Source organism: Nematolebias whitei, chromosome 10, assembly GCF_014905685.2.
Source record: "Nematolebias whitei isolate Nwh7 chromosome 10, NemWhi1, whole genome shotgun sequence".
NCBI lineage: Eukaryota > Metazoa > Chordata > Actinopteri > Cyprinodontiformes > Rivulidae > Nematolebias > Nematolebias whitei.
The window spans coordinates 32,854,350-32,863,699 of record NC_056507.1 but is presented as its reverse complement, the minus strand read 5'-3'; positions in this window follow the sequence as shown (position 1 = coordinate 32,863,699).

Below are 9,350 nucleotides of genomic sequence, written 5' to 3'. Positions count from 1 at the left end.
AGCTCCTAATTGAGAATATTAAGAGTCTCTGGCATTCACTTTTTCCCCAGAAAATGTACCCGTAAAAACATTGTGAGGACAGCTGTATAGATGGACAGCAGACTTTAAATGTCTTTATTTAGATTTCCCTTGAGCCTGTTTGACATCATTTGATGTCGAACGTAAACTCACAAAATTGAGAAGACTTGCAAACAGCATACAGTTGTGATTTGATTCAACCTGAGCATTGTAAACCTCAGACAAGGACTGTGCATGGTCCACTGCTCTGCATTGAAATGTAAGAAGGAAAAGAAAAAGGAAAAAAGGATGCGCTCATGCCAAAAAGTGTATTACCACTTATTTCCCAGTGTCAGCGATCCAGGCATGCACTATACTCCGTGCATGTTTACACTATTACATAAGTTGGATTCCTTCATCAGAATATAAATTGTTAGCACAAAAATTCTGGATGCGCTATAGATTTTTCTTTCATTTTTCATGTTCTAGTAAAAAGAAAAAAATCAACTTAGTTTAATTTATGCAACACAACATAGTAGAATTTATTAAATGTGTGCGATATAGTGTGGGTGACTGATTTTATGAAATATAAACAAACAAAAAATATTCAAGTTGCATGACTGTAACGCCCATGAGAAGAAAAGTTTCATGGTCAGTTGAGAAGAAGGTCAATAATGACAAGAAGTGTGTCAGGCAAATCTTTCAAACCTAAGAACATTGTTCTAACTGTCGAGCACGGTGGTGGCAGCATCATGCTGTGGTACTGGTGCTTTGAACAAAGTGAATGGAATAATGAAGAACTACTTCCAAAATATTCAAGTTATCTTCAAAGAAGTGGATAGACAGCAGAAACTTTGACATGGGTCAGGTGCTCCAACAAGATAAAGACCCCAAACATACATCACAACAGTTTTTTTTTATTTATTATTATTTCTTCTAGAATAACCTTTAAAATCTCAACCATTTTGAAAACGTATAGACTGTCTAACAAAGTTGAGTCAAGTCTTTTGGATGGATTCTTCTTTATTGAAACATTTAGTTTTTTATCCAGAAGGCTTCTTCAGTCTGAGGAGCTGCAACAAACTCAGTCTTATAAATAGCACCTTCTCATAGTGGATCAACCAGTTTGTTGTTAACATCCAGAACTAGCTGTTCACATGATAAAGGAGGACCATCAGTCTAATGACCACTTGTTAGTGCCCTGGTGGCCAACTGCTATTCACAGAAGTGATTTTTTTTTTTGGCTATTTGGCAGAGGACCTGACTCATCCTTATTAGACTGATCCACCTGGATTGTTGAACATGAATCAGGACACTTGTAGGCTTAAGTCAAATGTTTGTTAGGAAACCCACCAGTTCTAATGAACTCTACCAGTTCTGCCAAAAATAGTGGTCATTTATCCAGACAGAACTAAATCATATTATAAATTAATACAAAAATAGTCAAAGTTCATCTTGCTAAAGTACATTTGAGCAAATATTAGAAGGAGTATCCATAGAATATTTTTGAACCTGTGTGGATCAGAGTAAATTCGCAATAAATTCAAACATGATAATCCAGTTCTTGTTTTCTTAAAATTTTCTTAAAATTTTCTTAAAACGAGTCCCCACTCATCATTGAGTGGAGACTTCGGGCTGACTTTTGGGGACACCAGGATGGACATTTTCCCCTGGGTTCCTTTGTTTACTTGGGTGCTGTAAGAGGAAAATACGGAGAGGGAAGCGAGCCAGTGTTTTGTGAAGGATCCACCAGAGACGCAGCAAACCCCCTCTCCCCTCAGTCCTGCTTTTGGGTGTTCAGTCTCTGCAGAATAGACTAGATGACCGGTGCGCTGGATTTATAGCAAGTGGGACACGAGGAGCTGTTGAGTCTTTGCCTTTATGAAATCATGGTTGGAACCATCCAACCCCGACTGTGCTGTGGCTCCGGACGACTTCTCTGTCTACCAGCTCGACAGAACTGAATCACATCTGAGACACCTAATACATTTACTGCTGCTGCACTGTGTGGCTGCATGATGTGTGTCGCTGCCTTACCTTCAGGTTCAGTTCATTTCTATGTTGCTCACTGCCTGTGCAGTGGCCTGCCGTGCAACGTATGTGGTGTATGTTGTGTGCAACGTATCATTTGCATTTAATCGATGTTACTGCCTGTGAGGTTGTTTGTACTGATTCATCTTACTTGCATCATTGCATTCTGCCATGGTGTTTACTATATTTCTTTTGGCCCTTGTTGAAGTATTTCTTTTAATTTTTTTGGTGTTTTTGTTTTTACTTTTGTTTTGGTATTTATTTATTTATTTGTTTGTTTATTTATTTATTTATTTGGAGGGGGGGTGATGAATCGAGGCGGTTCTTCTCATCTTGTGCATTTCATTGCATTGTTGACTTGCATATGAAAAATAATAAACTAGTGATTTAAGTTGTTAATCCATCCTTGAAAAAGAACTGTTCACATCATTTTTTCCAGCCCTAAACTAATATGACATTCAAGATGGGTGCATGTTAACCTGAAATATTATCTGTACCTAAACTTTAGTTTCATTGGAATCACAGCTTTATAGGTGTGTGCACAATGCTCTTATACTCCAACCACGCCACATTTTACGTAATGTCCCAAGAAAAAGATGTTTCAAAGCAAATGGAAATATTTCTTAACTCCAAGACAACAGATTCATGGTGGTAACTTTAAAAAATATATTTCCCAGCCTCCTCATGTTTTCCCTGCATTAATTTTCATCATATTCTAGTGTAAAGTCACTTCCTTCAAGTTAGTCAAACACACAAACTACTTGCAGTGTTTACTTGTTGCCATGGTAACAGACACAAATAGAATATTGTTAGTTAGTAGCAGCTCAGCTGAAGCATTTCACTGGATTATTATGGTATAAATGTAGTGCTTTATTGGCAACAACAACATATTTGGTATTGTATAAACAGAGATTTAGAGTGGCTACACATCAAGGACACATGTTTAATTCACCGTGCAAACCCGAGCTTTCCTTTCAGTGTTTCAAAGCATAAAATTGCCCAAATTATTATTTTTTATTAACAGATGTATTACTTGTCTTGTTCTGTTGTCTCTAGGTGTTCAGCTTGTTCTCGTTTCATCTAAAGGAGATTTGGTTTGTTTTCCAACAGGTGTGTGTGCGCCCCAGGATATGCTGAACATTACCCGGTGTCAGGAGTGTTTATACGAGCCTGGTGCGTGCACAGGCGCTCTGCACCAACAGATCCGTGATACCCATTAAAGGCAATGTGAGCTGAGATGTCTTACTGTTCAAACATGCACACACAGCAAGTTGGGTTATGAATAACATCAGCTTAAAATTCAGCATTTAAGCATTTATCAGACAGAAAACAACTGGAATGGTTATTTTTGCTTTTTAATCTTCAGTTTTGACATAAAACAGCAGAAAGGCATGATCGTGATGACACTGTTTCACCTTATGTTTTCACTCTGTAGGAGACAACAAAGTCCATGCTCAATAATCCAGGTATACAATCCAACATTTTTCAGTCAGGTCATCTGGACAGTTTCTTTTTTTTGTGCTGAAACATTTCGCCTTTGATCCAGAAGGCTTCATCAGTCAATGAAACACACAACAAAACTGATTCTTCCCCCAACAGCTTACTCCAAAGTGGAACAAACCAGTTCTGCTTGTGATGAGATGGTCTCTTTGGTACGACCCCTCCTCCATTGCCGGCCCTCTTCCTTGTTGACAGTCTTGTCAAACTGGTTGAAAACAACAAAGTCCATGCTCAATAATCCAGGTATACACTCCAACATTTTTCAGTCAGGTCATCTGGACAGTTTCTTTTTTTTTGTGCTGAAACGTTTCAACTTCGATCCAGAAGGCTTCATCAGTCAAGGAAACACACAACAAAAGACCACACAAAAAAAGAAACTGTCCAGATGACATGACTGAAAAATGTTGTACTCTATAGGAGAGTTTTCATTAAACATATTTGAGCTTTGGTAATTTGCAGGTAAACAGATCTTGAAAAGCAAAAGTGAGTGAATGCACTGGCTGAACTGTATCACCTAGTGACTATCCAATAGCCAATAAATTTGTAAAATGATCCGCATTCAAATCAATAAAACATGGCATCCTTGCTTGGACATACATTTTCCTCACTCTTCTTCTATTCTGTCATCGCAGCGCTCACAACACGTTCCATATATATCAGCCTCAATCAAGTTGTCAACTGTGGATTTCAGTGACAAGAAAAGTTCAGAGTCTAGTTTTATATAACTGGCATGTATGTATACGAGCAACACTGCAGTCCTTTGCAACACTGGTGCACTGCACTCTGGTACTGCTATGGCTATATTTCTTATACTGAATTATGTAACCCCAAATAAACATTTCAACATCACACTGTGGCAAATTTTTTGCACATTTTACTGACATAAAAATGGTTTAACAAAAAAAACCATTCCTAATTCCTAACCATTCCTAACTATTTTTGTTCTTTATTGACTTTAAAGTTTTACTTTTAGTTCCTGTTAGGTTATGACTAGTTATGATTACATTAAAATAACATTTAAAAATCACAGCTTTCCTTCAAACAAGCCCACTTATCCCCACACTTTGGGGAGTGGTGGCGCAGAGGTTAGAGAGGTGGGCTTGTGATCCGAAGATCGCCGGTTCACGCCCCGGCCCCGACAACATCAAAATTGTGGGTGGGGTAGGTGAAACACCCACACTTGCCCCCACCCTCATTCGCCCCACCCTGGGCCCATGAGCAAGGCCCTTAACCCCCACCATGTGCTCCCTAAACAGGTCTCTCTTGAAAATGAGTTCTCGTGGCTCAATGAGACTAACCTGGATAAATAAAGGCTAAATGAAAAAAAAAAAACTTATGAAACAGTAATGCTAAGAAATATATTTTTCTTTCTAACAAGGCCACGAGTCCCATTACCCGTGTATGTATAAAACACACAGGTAAGGCAAGGTTCAAAAGAAACCTCCACTGGTGATACAGTGGGTTTTTTTTTAATCAAAGTCTTTTTTACTGGATTTTTTTTTTCTATTTTAGAACACACACACACACATAAGAAAAAAACGTACAAAAACAAAATCCCCTCCCACACCCGATTTGCCACACAGACATGAACATACTAGACAGGCATTGACATGTTTTCAACATGTGACACAAAAGGCTGCCAGGTGTCCCAGAATCTTTTTACAGAGCGTTCCAGGATATATCTATTTTTTCCAGATGAATATGATAAATGACTTCTCTTATCCAGTGTTCATATGCTTGGGGGTGTGGGTCCTTCCATATGCACAGAACAAGTCTTCTAACCAGAAGAGAGCCCAAAGCAATCACATCCTTCTCATACTTGCTGAAGGACGTATCCACAGCAATCACCCCAATCTGAGATGAACAGTGATGGGTGCACAGTTTGTACACATATCACAGAGGAGGTGACAAAAATAGATTGCCAATAGGTCTGCAGTTTGAGACAAGTCCAGAATGTATGCAAGAGTGTAGCTGGAGTTTGTTTACAATGGTTACATGCAGGGTCCAGGTCAGCTTTGATCTTGGACAGCTTGTCTTTGAACCAGTGCAGTGCACCACCTTGAATTGAGTCACAGCGTGTCTCAGACCAATTGAGGATGAATAAATGTTCTGAATGATCTTTTGCCAGATTGAGTCTGATATGGATTCCTCCAAGTCTGTTTCCCATTTCAGTTTAAGAGAGTCCAAGCTGGTCTCATGATATGAACTGAGCAGTGTGAAAAGGTGATACAGTGTTTTAAAAGTTGTGCCGGTGTGAGGATGATACACATTCGTCTTGATACAAGTCATGAGTATATATGCTGTGTTATGTGATATATTTTGTCAAATTCTTTGCAGCTGAAACATTTCTCCAGATCTGCATTATGCATGACGTATTCATGGCTCACCGTAACTCCAATGATTGAAAGGCTGAAATGGCAATTATAAAAAATTTAAAACACCCTCTGTTTTTACCAAACAGGTGTGCTTTTTATTTCTTTTCATTGTTCCACCAGTTTGATGTTGAATGTCTTAATTAAAAAATACATCTATGGTCCAAGTAAAAAATGTCACCACAGAAAAATGTCACCCAATACAGTGAATAATTATATTGTATTGTATATATTGTAGGATTTAACCTATGGTATGATTCCTTAAAAAAACAACCTTGTTTGTTATTTATGACTTATCTTTTGGCATGATATGAAACTAAGATTTTAAAATATTAAAGATCAGGCACATTTATGGTTTTAATTATTTATCTAAGCCTTCATCTGACATCAGATCAAACAAAATTGGTTCCTGAGTCGCAAGGAAACTAAAGTGAGACATTGAAACAACAAGAGTTTCTGATGTGTGTCCACACAGTGTCTCTTTATAGGTTTAATAACTTCCAGGGGTAAAGGTCATTTCCTGTCTGTGTATAGTGGTGTTGGTTTAGAGGTGCTTCACTGTTTATTAGAAAGAAGGCTTTCATGGAGTCCAACAAGACTTGGAGCTCTCAGGCAGCACAAACCATCAAGCACTGGTTCTGATCTAATCTTTGGGGGACAAGAAAACTCAGCAGAGCTTGTTATGAGTGGAGGGAATGAGGAAAGTGCTCCTTCCTCTGTACATGCACTCTGGCTTTGGCCTCAGAGGGCAGATAAGCCTTCATACTAACTAACCACTCAGGAATTCATAGATAAAGCATGTTAAGGGATTGATTGTATGCCCGCTGTTGGACGTGCAAGTATGTGAGTGTGCGTGACAAGCCGAGCCTGCAGCTATATTTGCATGTGTATGAGAGCATTTTAAATTTGTTTGCCCCTGCAGCTGCACATGTACACCATATTTGGCTTTAACACCAGGCAGAACATCTGGGAAGAACGCGGTATTTTTAAATTTCTTTGGCTGATTCGTGTTGACTGGCAGAGAAGTTGCACGGAGTTTCCATTTCATGAGGAACTGTGTTCTGTACCCTGTGGAGGAACTGACATAATGTGATTTCATCGACCATTGACCCAAGGTAAGCTGTTAAAGGCAAACACACAGGTCGACTGAACACAGTCAGACTATAGCAACAGGTAAATGTTCATTTCTGATAATCAAAAAAGAATATGAATATGATGTTTTTGTTTATACAGTTTAATAAGTTTCCATCCATCCATCCTTGTTTCATGTTCATGCAGTCATAAAAATTTCACTTTATAATTTATAACAGATTATAATAGATGTTGCAATATACATATTTTAAAGTACTGGATAGGTTGGCTTGATGCTAATGCTTCAGTAACACAGTGTAACAGATTATTTCAGCCTCCCCACCATCACAGACATCTACACCTTCAGATGCAGGAAAAGGGCCACCTGCATCACGAAGGACCCCACTCACCCAGCACACACACTTTTTGCCTCATTCCCCTCAGGAAGGAGGTTGAGGAGCATTAAGTGTAGAACCACTAGACTGAGGAACAGCTTCTACCCTGAGGCTGTTAGACTCTAACTCTAATCTCTAACCAGAATAATCACTGTGAAAAAAAATCACTGTAATGCCACTTGGTTGTTGGTATGTGCTGCTGACTATCCATGCTGCTGATATCATGCTGCTGATCTCCTGCTGCTGATTTTTTTCATGCTGCTGTATTCTTTCTTATTCATCTGCTCACACAGACTTCAATATGTTTGTGCTGCTGTTCAGCGTATTGTTTTTGCATTATTAAGTGTTTATTGTATTTTTAGCTTAATGTGTTTCTTAGTTCAGATCTTAGATCTTATTACGGTTTTTCTTTTACAATTTATACAGAGCGTATAACACAGATATGTATTCCACTTAATCTGCATTTGTACTAAAAACTGCCCCGCCAAAACAAAATGGGACAGATTTTAATTTACATAATGTTAATTATGTAATTTTATCCTTTTCAAAGACTGAAATCTGTAATTTACCCATGATGCATGTTTGGTAGTGTTTCACTGTGGTGTTGTGTTTAAAAAGTAAAAGCACAACACGGGTCCTCAAAAAGAAAGCTAATTATATTTTTATAACAAACAACAACAACAACAACAACAACAATAATAATAATAATAATAATGATAATAATAATAATAATAGAAAAACTAATGATATTAGCAGCACAGTGGCACAACTGGTAGAGCTTTTGCCTCAGCGAAAAGGTTGCCAGTTCAAATCTTGGTCCAGGGACCTTTCTTGGTGGAGTTCGCATGTTCTCTCCGTGCATGTGTAGGTTTTCTCCGGGTACTCCAGTTTCCTCCCACAGACCAAAAACATGCATGTTAGGCTGATTGGTAACTCTAAATTGTCTCTGGGTGTGAGTGAGAGAGTGAATGGATGTTTGTCTCGTTTGTCTCTGTGTCTCTGTGATGGACTGGAGACCGTCCAGGGTGTACCCCGCCCCTCGCACAGTGATTGCTGGACATGGGCACCGACGACTCCTGTGACCCAAAATGGAAGAAGCGGGTAAAAGATAATGGATGGATGGATGGACCATAGATAGGCAAAAATCAGATATTTGATTTAGGGAGATAAGGGATATTGATAACAGGAAAGTGATAAAGCAAGTCAATATACCCTGAAAAAATCACAGTTTAAATCCATATTTAAGATTACAAAAGGTTATTAAAGTACTGTAAAATTTATCGAAGCTGTTTCACTTTTCCATAATCCAACATAAGTTTAGATGAGACAAGAAAATGGAACAATAATAGATGGTAGTTAAACAGGCTCTGATTTCACAGATTTGCTTTCAGATCTGACCATCGTTGATGATGGTCAGATCTGACTATGATTACAGTGTCTGACTGGAATCCTTGGTCATATTTGTACAATCCTGTTCATATTTGACATCAAGTTCAGCCTGGTCATTTCAGACCATCACATCCATAACCAATCACCTGCCAAATGGATACTCATCTTAATTTGTCAATATTGCTCAATGTTCTGACAGCAATTTTCTTTCTTACCCTAGCATCCAAGGTCAAGATGTGTTTATTTGTCATATGCAGGTTAACACAGGGTCAACAGTACAATGAAACACTTACAATGAGAAGAACTGATTTGACTCGCTAAAAAAAATCAAAGAACAAAACCAACAAGAAATACTAAAAGCATGCAATAATGGTACATGAAAAAGTACCAAAAAGTGAGACAGTAATTATTATATTTACAAAGTCCTAAAGAGATATTGAACAACAACATGGTAGAATATAAGTGCAGAAGGATGAATACATACATATATATACAGGTCCTTCTCAAAAAATTAGCATATTGTGATAAAGGTCATTATTTTCCATAATGTAATGATAAAAATGAAACTTTCATATATTTCAGATTCATTGCACAC